Below are 14,464 nucleotides of genomic sequence, written 5' to 3' on the forward strand. Positions count from 1 at the left end.
TGCCAGGTGACAGGGAATCTTTTCCCTCCAGAGTCCAGCAGCATCCTGAGGTGGCACCAATGGGTACTTCCTCCAGTCCCTGCTTATGAGCAGGCAGTCAGGGTGGGGATAAGTGAACCCATCTTCAGAAAAGCAGATTGAGCCTGGAGATGTGAACAGCTGTGCCCAAGGTCACAGGCTTGCTTAGTGGCTCAGCTGGGACACAGTTCCTGATCTCAGGTAGGTACCTACACCCCACTGCCCCTAGTCCCATATGGTAGCTGAGGAATTCCATGTCCTGTAGGATCATGACACGCAGGTCCCCTCCAGAGTGGATGGGAGGGGAGGAAGCCCCAGCAGCTAGGACTCCTGCCCCAGATTATCCTGCCTGGCCTATGGGGCCTGAGCTACTCTCACTGGAAGGAGTCCAAAGAGCTGGGTGAACCCTCAACAGAGCACTGGAGCCATTAGAAGGTTTTGAGGGGAAAGGGTAGAGGCGTGGAATTAGACCCAGAAAAGCAAACAAACCAACAAACCAGTTTTCTCCTCCTTGGAAAATCTTGCTCTGCTGGCCTGAAATGGGCTCTGCTCTCACCCAGGGCACTGGGAAGCAACCACAGAGCCTCAAGGTCAGCAAGTGCAAGTGGCCAGGTGGCACTGGGGAAAGGGTGATGTCCAGAGGATGCTAGGACCAAGTCCAGGACTCCACCTTCACTGGGTCAATTCTACCATCAGCCCGGAACTGCTAGAGATTGTAGTGGGGGACCTTGCAGGTCTCTGTGGCGTGGGATGACCCTTGTATCCTCCTTCTACAGAGGGGTTCCCCCCACCTCCTCAGACTCTCCAAGCCTCTAGCAGGTTTCTGCTTAGACTGGTGGTGTTTTCCTTTGTGGCTGCAGAGGAGAGGAATTGTGGCTTCTCCCTCTGCTCTACCAGAGCCAGGGATGGAGGGAAGACTCAGCTGTCCTGCCCATGCTCACCCCATGTGTTCTGGAGTTATGAGCTGGGGGTTAGCAGTGTGTCCTCAGATCCCCATGTCAACTGGAGAGTAGAGCTGGCACCTTTCTTCCCTGTCCATGAGGCCCTGGGTGAAGCTTCTGATGTGTGGCCTGCACAGGGAAAGGGGCCCCACCCAAAGGCAACAGTGCCTGCCCATGAGGGAAAGGGTGAGTGACTCCCTCATGGATAGGTGGGGGGCCAAGCCTCACTCTTAAATCTTTTGACCTATGACACTTAGCTCCCACCATGCTGAGATGGGGCTGCTCATTGCAGTGATTCCTTTCTACCTCTTCCCTTTGCATCATGGGCATCTGGTCTGGGTTCCTTTCTCTTTTGGGGGCACACCCCACTCTCCCCCTTCCATTGCTGTGGTATGGAAGAGCTGAGACCTACCTCGCCCTCCGGTCTCCATGTGAGCACATGGCCCAGGCCTAGCCAATCAGCAGAGTCCATCCTTTTGCCCCATGTGATTGGTTTAGAGATGGTCATGTGACCTAGGCTGGTCCAATGAGGATTTGTCCTGGGTCTTTAGGATATTGCTGTGGAAAAGAGTGATATAGAGTCGTTGTCATTGGAAACAAGAGTCTTGACCTGAATGTTGGCTAGATAGGTGGTTTCCTATCTGCAGATTTTATTCTATTCTTATATTTTAGTATAAAGTATATTTTGCATTTTAATTTTATGCATTTATTTCATCTCATATACTTTATATATGTAAATGTATTGAAGTTAAAAATACTGTTGTAAGAAGGGCTTCACCAGATTGACACAGGGATGGGAGGAGCCTGATTGAGAGGGAAGCCCTCATAGGAGAGCAGGACTGAGAGGCAAGGAGAGACATGTCCTGATGACATCACTGAGCCCTGGACTCAGTCATGCCTGAGCTACCCCTGGGCTTTGCAGTCAAGGAGCCAATAAAGTCCCTTGTATAAATTAAGCTAGTTTGAGTTAGGGCTTATTTTATGATCACAGGGGTCCTGGCTGGCACATCTAGTGGGTGTGGGATGTTGGCGGTGAGCCCAGCCAGTGCTGGGCAACTCTGAGTGGGTTGCAGAGCAGAGGAAGTCCTGAAGGCCATTCTGTATGGGCAATGGCAGCCCACCTGAGATGGGTGGGGTGTGCACAGCCTGCCTGCAGCAATGAAGGCCCTGGGGCAATGTCTCGGGGTAGAGGAGGGGCTCCAGAGAGACCCAAGGCTGCCTGCAGAATCCTCCTCGTGGCCAGATCTCCAGGAGGTCGCCTGGTGGGTGAAGCCTTCTGAGTGGGTTGGATGCTTCTGCTGCCAGGGTATTAGCCAGCCTCTGACTCACAGTCACTGGTTTAACCAGGTCTTTCCTGAGTTTTCTCAGTCTGCTCCCCCTGGGGGCCTTTGGTGTGGGGATGGGCCACACAGATGACAGATGGTCCCAGGTCCTCCTCCCCAGCAGGCACCCATAGGGCAGCCTCCATGCGGTCTTTGTGATGGATCTTCCTGGTGACCTTTCATCATCAATGCTAGTCGTGGGGTCCTAGGAACACTGGGAGAGAGTAGGCACTTTCCCCTGATGGAGCAAATGTTCTAATGGGAACCGGCATGGACAGAGTTAACATACCTAAGGAAGGTCTTAGGGTACCTACACCATGCAGGAAATAACCAGGGTTACATGAGGGAGAATGGTGGTGACAGTGGTGCTGGAGGAGCTCAGGACAGGTCTTTCGGAGAAGGTGATATTTGAGCTGAGACCTAATCGCTGGGAAACTGGAGAAATATTCCAAGGAGCTGGAATAGTATATACAAAGGTCCTGCGGCAGAATTGAATTGGGAGACTGCAGCCCAGAAGGACCAGTATGGTTGAGCCATATAAATGAGGGGAAGAAGGAGAGATGTGATGAAGGTGGTAATGGAATTTCAGGTCCCCAGACCTGGTAAATCATGGTGGAGAGGGTAAATGTTACTCCCATTGTGGCACAAATCCATGGGAAGGTTGATTTGTCTTTGTGAGAGATCACCCTGGCTGGCTGTCTAGAGAATTCATCAGAGGAGCTTGGACTGTTGCAGTAGCCTCTACCTTGGTTTCAGTGGACCTAGTGAGGGACAAAGGTCACTTGGAGCCTGGGTGACAGCAGTACCCTTAGAGAGCAGAGAAAAGGTTTGTGTCTCCCTTCTTAGCATCCTTCCTGTCTTCCTTTCATCTCTCCTTCCTTCCAGTATCACTCTTCTGCTGGTCTCCTCAGCTGTTCTCTGCACAACCAGTGAACCCCTTCTCCTGGCCAAGCCCAGATCTCAGTGGGAGCTAGGTCTTACCCCAAATGCAAGCATTGGGGACCACACACCACACCCGTTCAACACACCACACATGCCACAGCAGGCCGCCCACTTCTTCAGCTCAACTCCCCCACTAGTTACACACGGCGTTGAGGGGGAGACCCTGTTGAAATCACAATGGTGAAGCCGAGCTAACGATCTCCTCCATCAGTAATCAAGGTCCTTGGCTCAATTTGGGTAGCGGTTTTATGTGGTGGCTTAATTCATTGTACACCAATTTCAGTTGTGCATTAATTACAAGCAGCTGAATAGTAATTAACTAATCACCATGTCACTCCTTCTCCGTTTGGAACAACCTTGTTAATTCCAGCTGCAAGGCTGCCGTGTCTTCCCCCCTCCCCCACCCCCTTTTTTTTTGGCTGCTTTTGACTTATAATCAAAGATGAAAGTCATGCATTTTAAAATAACTTCTTGGCTGTTTTTGCCACTGAAAAATTCATGGCATTACACAATCTCTTTAAATAATGTTCATTCATTACACACTTCTCGGGAACAGGTTTGGTGCTAGAGCCCTGTTCTGGGCTGCTTTGGGAGCCAACCTGGAGCCATCTTGGTATTGAAGGTGGTTCTCCCCACAGGGCTTTGTGACTAGCTGGTGATTGCATGGGTGAGGGAGGCAGCAGGTATATCCTGGGGTATGACTGAAACTGAGTCCTCCACCTGCATGTGATCTGGTCCCTTCCTACCTCTATATGACCTGTCACCTCCACCTCCGTGTGTCCTGGTCACCTCCACCTCTAGCTCCATGTGACCTGGTCCCCTCTACCTCCATGTGAGCCGGTCACCCCCATTTCCCACCTCCACGTGACCTGGTCACCTCCACCTCCATGTGACCTGGTCATCTCACCTCCACACTGTGCCTGCCCTGTGCCCTTATCTGAGATTGTTCTCCTCCATTTCTGCTTTACTCTGGCAGGGCATTTGGGCCTAGGTTCAAAGGTACCACTTCAGTGATATCATCCTCACCCAGTGATTCATACTCCATCTTTTCCCTCCTGGGTTGTGTGCATTGCTTTGATGCACATTTTACAGACTTATTTCCAGATTGGTGTTTGAAGCCAGCTCACTCCCACCTCCCAGGCCCTGGAGGTCAGCCCAGCCAGGTTCCTGCTCCATTTCAGAGACAAGAACTCAGAGGGGAGCAAGATTTGCTCAAAATCTCAACATAGAGGTCAGGAGCCAGCTGTCCTGATTGCCAGATCACAGGAAAAGTATCTCCCTGTGTCCCTGGATGGCCACCCCTCCTGAGACCCCTGCTGGAGGTCAGCTCTATCCACTTTGACTCCACAGCACCCCAGAGTCTGAACCTGTCAGCTTTTCACCTCTGACCCTGCAAGGCGCTGTCCTTTGCTGCCCCTCCTGCTGACTCCATGTCTTTGTTGATTCATTGCCACCTCCTTCAAGAGGTCCTCCCGGATGCCCAGCTAAAGGGCTCCTCCTTGGCTCTGTCCCCCTCACCCAGGGCTATTTATGATGGCTGATAAATCATGATCTGATGTCCCTTGCTCATTAACTCGTGATCCCTTCCCTATCAGGATGTTCCCGCTGCCCTTTGGTGGCTTACAGCTGGACAAAGACCAAATTCCTCTGAGTGATGCACAGGGTATACACTGTCTGGCACTATTGAGTTCCCTTAGAGCTGGTTGTCACCATATTTGAGCAGCGCCAACAGAAACACGCTGCCAGTTGCACGTGAGATTAGAGAATTTCTGGTAGGTATACTTAAAGCAAAAAAAAAAGAAATAGGTGAGATTTATTTTCATAATATATTTTCCTTAACCCAATAAAGCAAAAATGCTATCATTTGGCCATACAATCAACACAAAAAATTATCAATGAAGTTTTCCATGCTCTTGTTTCAGATTTCCTTGAAATCTGATGGTGATTTTACATGAATATGTGTCTCATTCATACTGGCCACATTTCTTTTCTTTTCTTTTTCTTTCTCCTTTTTTGGAGCAATACTGGGATTTGAACTCAGAGCCTCACACTTGCTAGGCAGGCACTCTACCACTTGAACAACTCTACCAGCCCTGTTTTGTGTTGGGTATTTTTGAGATAGGAGCTTGTGAACTATTTGCCTGGACTGGCTTTGAACCTCGATCCCTCCTGAGTAGTTGGGATTACAGGTGTGAGCCCTGGGTGCCCGGCTGCCACATTTCAACTACCACCTGACCACGCATGACTTGTGACTCCCTATTGATCAACTCCTAAGGAGTGAGTAGGAATTTACCAGGTAGAGAAGTCAGAAAAAGGCAGTCCACATAGACTGTTCAGGGAGGTCAAAGGCGCAGGGGTGAGGAATGACAGAGGAGAGAGCTGTTAGCCTGGTGACGGCAGAGAGTAGGTTTGTGGCAAAGCCAGTGGGCTGGACAAGGTTGTTAGAGTCCTGCTGTCCCCTGTGGAAATGGCAACAGAATACGGGAGGGGTTTGGAATAACAAGATCTTTAGCTCTGTAGCTCGTGGGGCTGGGTGCTGTGGGGAGCACATTAGGGTCAAAAGAGGAGTTTGGTAACAAAGTAGCACAAAGTAGCCCAAGCTACTTTGTTACATCCTTAAGATCCCTGTGGTCAATGTTCCTGCCTGGCTCAAATGTGGGTGAGACTGTGGCTGGATCGGGGGCCCTGTCTAGGACAATAGCACGAGCTAGGGGTGCTCATGGCTTGATGTGGGGGGGGAGTTGGTGCGGGGGGCCCTAGGCTGAGCCTCAAGGAAGGAGCTGGAGCCTTCCTGAGGGGACGGGTGCAGATCCTAGTGAGGAGGCTGTTCAGAGGAGGCAGGCAAGGGAACCCACTCTGCTGAGCCCATCCTCAGGCTTGATACTGTCCAGGTAATCCTGCTTATAGCTGTGAGGTCTGGAAGCACACACGCCCATTTTACAGGTGAGGTCACTAAGGTTTAAGGTTAGAGGCCTGCCTGAGGTCAGGCAGCTCAGAGGGAGAAATAGCACTCAGGTTCGTCCACATTTGATGCCAATTCTAACCTTGGCCCCCTTGGCAGCATGAGCCTGACTTTCTCCTCTGCACCCCAGAAATAAGGAGTTGCTTTGTGTGTGATCCAGATGACTGATGAGGATGGAACGAAAGAAGAGCCATGCAAATGGTGACATTTTGCAAGCATGAGTCATGGGAGCAGGCCAGTAAACAAGTCCCTTATTTGCAAGGCTAGGTGAGAATCTAAGTTTGGGTTCTGGAGGGACAAAACCCAGGCTTTTTTTGTCCGATTCACAAGAGGCAAACATCATGAAGTCCTGACCTGCAACACTGGGAGCCTGAGTTTGAAATGCAAACACCGGCCGGAAGGTTTGTGTGGTCTCTCCTCTCCAGGACACGTGCATGGAACACCTATACTTGAGAAGACCAAGTGTGGCGATGACACACAGCCAGTCTAGCAGCGTCCCTGAGAGTGTCAGGGTGACAGTTACAGGCTGTTTATGGTGACACCAGCAGATAAGAAGGCATCCATCACCAGCACTTAATGTGTGAGAAATGTACCTACTGTAGGGGATGAGAGCCCAGTGTGCTCCTGCAAGAATGATTATGTGAAGATAACATCTTATCAGAGCCAAGATGAGCCGTTAGACAGCTGTGTTCTGCACCAAAAAGCAAAAATAAACCCCTCAAAACAAATCGTTGTGATAGTGGGAATAGAAAGGAAATAATTAAGACCCCACTACCATTTCTGTAGTAAGATGTCTTTTCCACTTAGTGACAGAGATGCTTACTTTGGCTGGTCTTTGACATTAATATGCATCACAGGTTACGTGGATTTCACACTCAGCCACACGTCTCTCAATTACTGACGCACTGGGTTTGGAAAAGCCAAGGACCACTCAATGCACCAACACGCCAGGCCGTGTCGTGTCTAGGTGGTTGGAGCGGTTGACCTCACTGCACTTGACATGGCTGGCTTTGCTTATTTTTCACTTCCTGAGATGTTGGGCTTGGGAGGTGACAGGCCTATGAGTCACAGGGTTGGGGCTGTTGGCAGAGGGTCTGGAGTGGGTTCTGTGACCAGCCCGCCTTGGGGAATGCATTACTCTTGCTGGCTCCACATTTTCCAAGATGGGTTCCATTGAGTCCTGGTGCTGAGGTGAGCTTAAGAAAGGAGTTCTGAGATCATAAACTCTTGGAAGATGCCCCAAGACATGGTGGCCATCCCTGGTGAGTGTCACCATTCCACAGTGAAGGCCTGGGAGGCCCTGTGGTAGACACTATTCAATTTAGTTCAATGCGCTCTTTCTTATAATCTCTCTCTCTCTCTGTCTCTCTCTCTCTCTCTCCTTCTCTGTCTCTCTCTTCCCTTCTCTGTCTCTCTTTTCCAGTACTGGAGTTGGAACTCAGGCCCTCACACTTGCTCTACCACTTGAGCCATACCCCCAGTCATTTTTTTGCTTTAGGTATTTTTCAAGTAGGGCCTCACATTTATGCCCGGGCTGGCCTGAACTGCAATCCTACTTTTGCTGGGATAGCAGGTATGTACCACCACAGTCAGCTTTTATTTATTGGTTGAGATGGAGTCTCAGGGCTGACCTTCAGCCACAATCCTCCTGATCTCTGCCTCCAAGGAGCTTGGATTACAAATGTGAGGCATCCCATCTTTCTCTTTTTTGGAGATTTTCACTCAGGCTTCATGCTTGCAAAGCAGATTCTCTACTGCTTGAGTCATGCCTCAAATCCCCTCCATAGTCTCTTGATGGAAGAAACTCGACACTCCTCCTGCCACCCTTGGCCTGAGTGGGAACATCTGTGCTTGGAGCTCAAAGGCACACATTTCAGGAAAGGCTTCCCCAGCTCTCCTGGCATCCAGTAGGGCTTAGCTGTATAAACAGCAGCCTCAGTGTCCTGTCCTGTGTCTGATGACACGGACACTTGGGGATGCCCCACCCACTAGTCGTCAGGGACCTCACTGCCTGTGAGCTCCCTCGTTCCCACCTGGGATATGGAAACCTTGTGTCAGTCAGCTTGATGTCAGGAGAACAGAAACCTGAGATAAGTTATAGAGAGCCAGGTTTTACCTTAGCTCCCAGATTTGGAGGTTTCAGTCTGTGATCCATTACCCATGTTGTCTTTGAGCCTGTGGCAAGGCAGTGCACCAGGATGGGAGCAAGTAACTGAAATAAACTGCTTACCTTATGGTCAGGGAGCAAAAGAGAACAAGGAGGGAGCTGGAGACCCATGGCTGCCTTCAACAGTGCACCCCCAGTGACCTAAGGTCTTCCCACTAGACTCCACCTCTTAAAGGTTCCTCTACCTCCTAGTAGTGCCTCCCTGGGGACCAAGCCTTGGTGATATGGGCCTGTGGGGGACATTCATCCAAAGTGTAGTGGGGGACAGGAGTTCCTCCCCGTGGGCCAGGCTGGAAGTTCGAGTGGGACAGGGGAAACTTAGCTTTCTGGGCAGGGCTAGCTACACTTTGGGACAGTGTGGTGAAATTCTCATGGCCCCATCCCCCATCTCCAGGACTAAATAACTTTTGCAGGTAGCTTTGCTCCCTGATGACTCCTTCTTATGCGCTGTGTCGTCTGGCTCCATGCTGGCTCCCAGCCTTTAGGCTATCATGCATTCCTGCCAGGAAGTCCTCTACACTTTTCTTTCTATGTCTGCTCTCAGTGCCACCACCTGTTCAGTCTGTGTGACCTCTGGTTCTCTCCTGTTTCCTCTGGAGAGCTCCTCACCTCCACTATCAGCTCCAGGGTCAGGCGAGTCTAACCTCATCATCTGGGTCTAAGGGTGAGCAGGTGTCCAGGGCTGACCTAACAGTATTCTCCCTTTCTGACCACAAAAATGGCATGTGACCGCCAAGATGGGTCAATGAGAGAGCTTGTTTCCTGCTGCCTTATCTGAGACAGGAAAATCTCAGAGCAAGGAATTGGCTTTGAAGTTGACCTCAACAAGCAGTGGTCGTGGTGGGTGGTGGGAAAGAAGCCATAGGCAGATGACTGCTATGGATAGTAGCAGAGGGACACCTGTGGGAACTGCTCTGGTAGCAGCCCCTGAGTGACTGAAGGGCCAGGAAGTAGGTACTTGTCCATCAGCCTCTGCTCCCACAATGTTAAGTCCTGTGCCCTTCTGCTTGGAACTGAACTAACACTGCTGTGACCACAGCCTGCCCTTGGGAGAAAGTGTGGGGCTGGCCCTGGCTGGTTGGTGAGTCTGGAGTGGTGAGAGTGGAGGTGACAGTGTCCTTGTTGGAGAGCATGGGGTCCACCCCTCCCCCACATTCCCTTCCCTGGCTGCTCCTTACTCACTTGACTGGATCCCTATGTGCCCAGCATCCCCTGTCCCTGCCTGGGTTTCATGGTGTTGTTCTGGATTTCTCTTGCCTTCCTTCTCACCAAATGCTACACTTTTACATGAACTCCACCCCTGTCGCTGCAGCATTCACTCACAGAAGTGCAGCTCTGACAGTGGAGTCCAGGGGTGAGGTAGGGGTCTTCTCCCTGAGCCCATCTGCCTCCAGGGTGGGGGAGGTGGTCTTCAGCAAACCCTGGACCTTGGGACCTTGGTAATAGGTGATTCTTTTTTCTCCCCCCCTGAGGCAGAGGGCGTGCCTAGGCGAGCAGGGGTAATTCTAGATTGTGTATCTGTTTACACAGTGAGCTACATTGTTTTATTTTGTGCTACATTTCTAACTCTAGATAACTCAGCTCTAAAAAAAAAAATTGGGACATTACAATTTCCCTCCCATCCTGGGTTTTTGGTAAAGATTAAAAATGTGACTTCTCTAATCTGCTTCTGAAATTGCTTTGGAAATACTAGCAAACAAGCCCAAAATGCACCCCGCAGTGCTTAGAAAAGCCAACGCACTCCCTCCGCTTTTGCCCTGGAGCCGCTGCTCTGTCCTGCCGTCTGCGAATAGCGCCCAGTCTATCCCCCGAGTCCTGTGCACATTTGGGGAATTAATTATGACTCTGTTATAAGCACCATAAAAGCGATGCACACAGCCTTGAGTTTACTCCATTTCTGCCAGCTGGAGCTATGAAGGCAGGGAGGAGCTGTGTCTTGTGAGGAGGGAGTCTGGGTGTGGGTGGAGAGAGGTGGTGCTCAGGAGGCAGGACCAGGGAGGCCCTGGGGTGCAGCCCAAGAGCACAGGCAACCATCCTGGCAAGACTTGCCCTAGTCGTGTGACCTGGAGTGGCTTCCTTCGTCTGGCTGAGCTTTGGATTGACAACCTCATCTGTGAAGCAGGTGCAGTTACAGTACCTTATGGCTGAACTGGGACCCAGAGGAACACACAGGCAATGGTTAAACTGGGAAGGAAAGGGAGGGGATAGGTGCATCCCACGGTGAGGGGAGAGCCTCACTGCTGGCTGCTGTAATCCACGCAGGACAAGTTGCCACTCCTCGGCTGGACAGCCTAGCCTCAGTTCCCACCTTCCCTGGACAGGCCAGTCCTTGGTCTTCAGTGCTATAGAGGAAAGATGGGGGAAAGGGGAGCTGGGTCATGAGTTTGGGGAGCTGGGCTGCATCAGGCAGCAGGCATAGGCAGGGAGGTGCCCAGAGGGCTATGAACCCCAGGATCCAAGAGCACAGGAGAGGGTACTGCACAAACCACTGACAGTGTCATTCCCTCCGAGCTGGTGTTGTGGGATGAACGTTTGTGTCCCTTAAATTTGAATGTAAGATTCGACCCCCTAAGGTGATGGTGTTAGGAGGTGTGGCCTTGAGGAGGTGGCTGGACCATGAGGGGGCATGACTGAGGTTGTGCCCTGAAAAGAGAGATCAGAGGACTGCCTCACCTCTTCCACTTGTAATGACTCAGGGAGAAGGTGATCCTCTGAGAACCGGGAAGGAGCTCAACCATAACTGTCCCTGTAGCCTTCAGAACTGTGAGAAAGAGCCAGCACCGGTGTCTCACGCCTGTAGTCCTAGCTAATCAGGAGGCAGAGATCAGGAGACCCAAGTTTCAAAGCCAGAAACAGGCAGACCTTATCTTGAGAAAACCCAACCCAAAAAAAGAACTGGTGGACTGACCCAAGTGCTAGAGCACCTATCTAGCAAGCGTGAGGTCCTGAGTTCAAACCCCAGTGCCACCAAGAAAGAAATGTCTGGAGGCCTCCAGTGTATGCTATTTTTGTCACAGCAGCCCAAGCAGACTGCTCAGAAGGTGGTTAAGGGCAACAGAGCATGAGGAAGAGGCACTAGTCAGATGGGGGAGGGCAGGGCCACGTGGCCACTGGATCACAACTGCCAGTGTGAGACCTGAAGAGAAGGGAGAGCCCCACCCTGGCTCTGGCTCCTGGCTTTGACCACAGGCCAGTCTCTGCCATCTGCAGGTCACCTTCTAGGAAACCTCAGGCTAAGCTCACCATCCTCCCCTGGTGAGGCCTGCCTAGTCCCCTTCCAGCCATTGCCTGTGGGGACATCCCCCAGGACCCTGCCTCTCCCAAGGCTGGGGCTGGGCTGGGTGGGTCTCGCCATGTCAGAGTTGGGTGACTCCTGAGTTTAGCCAAGATCCTCCGAGCAGAGTGGAGAAGGGCACCGAGCCTACCTCAACTTCCACAAACAATGGCCCTTGTGTTTGGGTGGCTCCCTCATGGGGTGCTGTGCAGAGTTCAATGCCTTGCCTCATGGCCTTAAATGTCACCTTCACATAGTCATTCTGCCAGCAGACTGCTGAGTCTACATCCTCTACAAAACTTAGGTTTCTTGCAAAATTCAGTGCTGGTGACACATGCCTAGTTATCTACTGGTGTCGCCACAAACAGCCTGCAATCTGTCACCTTGCCACTTGTCAGGGACACTGCTAAACTAAGTCATCACAACTTTGAGTTCACAAACCTCACCCCTCCCTACTGTCTTATGCCACCCTGCTCCAGTCATTTATGCTACTTGACTGACCTCTTGAAAGGACGGTCCAAACCTAACACTGGATTTTGAGACCGTGCATAGAGGGAAGGTACCATTTTCTTCCAGGATTCTCTCTCTCTTTGTCTTTCTCTCTTTCTCTCTTTTGGTGGACCTGGGTTTTGAACTCAGGGCTTTGCATTTTCTAGGCAGGCACTCTACTGTTTGAGCTGTGATTCCAGACCTTATTGCTCTGGTTATTTTGGAGACAGGGTCTTGCATTTTGCTCAGGCCGACCTGGACTGTGATTCTCTGATCCTCTTATTTGTGCTTTCTACTGTTGCTGGGATGACAGGAATATGTCACCATGCCCAGTTATTTTTTTTCTGTTGAGATGGGGTCTCTCAAACTTTCTTTCCCAGGCTGGCCTGAAACCACATAGCTTGGGATGACAGGTGCATGCTACCAACACTCAGCTATTGATTAAGATGGGGTCTTAAAGATAGCATTACCATCCTCCCGATCTCAGCCTCCCAAGTAGCTAGGATTACAGGCGTGAGCCACTGGCACCCTGCTTCTCCCAGGATTTTTGATTGAGGTAATACATTTGAAACTTACGTTGAATGTACACTTTCCAACAAACTTGTTTCTCCTTCAGTATAAATACACACACACATACCTGACAACACTGGTATTGAAAGCGTTTTCCACGTGGCAGGAAGGTCTCTGCAAAATGTCACAGGTCTGGACCTGCAGGAAGGGGAGCCTGGGTTCCAGACACTGAAGTGCTTCAGTGACAACCTGTGACCAGCTCTCCCCTATCCCTTCACCCTCGGGGCACACAGAGAAATGTAACTGCCAGCTTCCTACAGGGCTTCCTGTGATGGTTCTGTTCAGCAAGCGTCAGAAGGAAACTGCAAGATTTGCTGGGTCTCCAACCTGAGCTGTGTGTCCTGTTTTGAAGTTGGCCTCCCCACCCCGATCACCCCAGCAAGGCCACTTTCTCCTCAAGACTTCACAGTGAAGAGTAATGGGGGTGGATTCTGGGCGGGGGCACCTGCTCATCTGTCCCCGTAATCCACCCACAGCCACCCCTACGGCTGCATTCCTGGCAGAGGCAAAGGGAAAAATACCTGCCCCATGGACGGCGATAGCCCTTGCAGGATGATGAAGGTCCTGCCCTCAGAACACGGGAGGCCCAGTTGCTGTCATGTAGGGGAGGTACTGGGCCAGGCCAAGGCCCCAGGAGGACTCCAAGGTTCTGCTTATAAGGCCCATGGGCAGCATCTCGTCAGTTACAGGAGTGAGCTGGCCTGCAATGTTAGCACCAGTGAAAACAAACAAACAAACAAAAGGTGCAGGGCAGGGGAGGCCTCGAGGCACAGGGCAGAAACTGGCTCTCCGGTCTGAGTTCAAATCCTGACTTTGTCTTCTCCCACTGGTGTGAGCTCGGGCCAGGTGTGTGTCCTCTAAGTTGTTGGTCTCATGACTTCCGGGAGATGGAGGACATGCTGGTAAAGCAGGCTGGGTAAGGCCTGCTTGCTGGTGGAGGAGGGTGCCGGGCACCTGCAAAGGTATTGTGGGAGGAGGAGCTGGGACTAGCTCTGCTGGTCCAGGAGGCTGAGCTGCTGCCAAAGGCAGAGACATCCATGAGTGGCCAGATGCCTTCTGAGTAGGTGGCCCCACATTCCTTGTTGTTCTGTCCTCTCACTGCCTGGGCTGCTGCCACCCCACTCTGAGCTTTAGGCACTAGGCAAGTTGCCAGCCCTTTCAGCCTGCGTCTTCCTTGGAACCCCAGAAAGAAGAGCCAGGAGGAAAATTCCTAACCCAACAGAGCAAGTCTCCTGGTGCTTTTTCAGGGTTTTATCTTACAAACTATGTCCCCTGTTTGTCCTTAGGTGATCTGGGCCAGAATTAGCCAGCTTCCTCCCTTGCCCCATCAGAGGGTGGCCTTGTGAGAGGAGGACCCAGGCTTCAGAAGAAACTTCTCAGCCACATCTCCTTGCCTCCCTCCTCCACAGCCTGTTCCCCCAGCACTGAGTCAGTATTTGGGGGACCAGGGAACCCTCTTCCCTTCAGCAGGGGACAAGGGAGGAGCTGAGGCTTTCCACTGCTGTCTTCTTAGTGATTCTAGCATTCCTGCAGGCAGCTATAAGAATCAGGAATTTGAGGGTTTATAAAGAAGAGGGTTTTCAAGAAACTACAAAAAAAAAAAAAAAAAAAAAAAAAGGCTGGGTGAAGTGGCCCAGCCCCCCAGTGATGGAGAAAGGCTGCCATTGTGAGCCTTTCCTGCTGTTGTACACCGAGAATAGAAAACCAAATCCATTCATTATGGATGGAGTTTCCATTAATTTGGGAGGAAATTGAGACCAGATATTAAAGGAATATATG

This window comes from Castor canadensis, chromosome 16 (genome assembly GCF_047511655.1).
Source record: "Castor canadensis chromosome 16, mCasCan1.hap1v2, whole genome shotgun sequence".
In the NCBI taxonomy this organism is placed as follows: domain Eukaryota; kingdom Metazoa; phylum Chordata; class Mammalia; order Rodentia; family Castoridae; genus Castor; species Castor canadensis.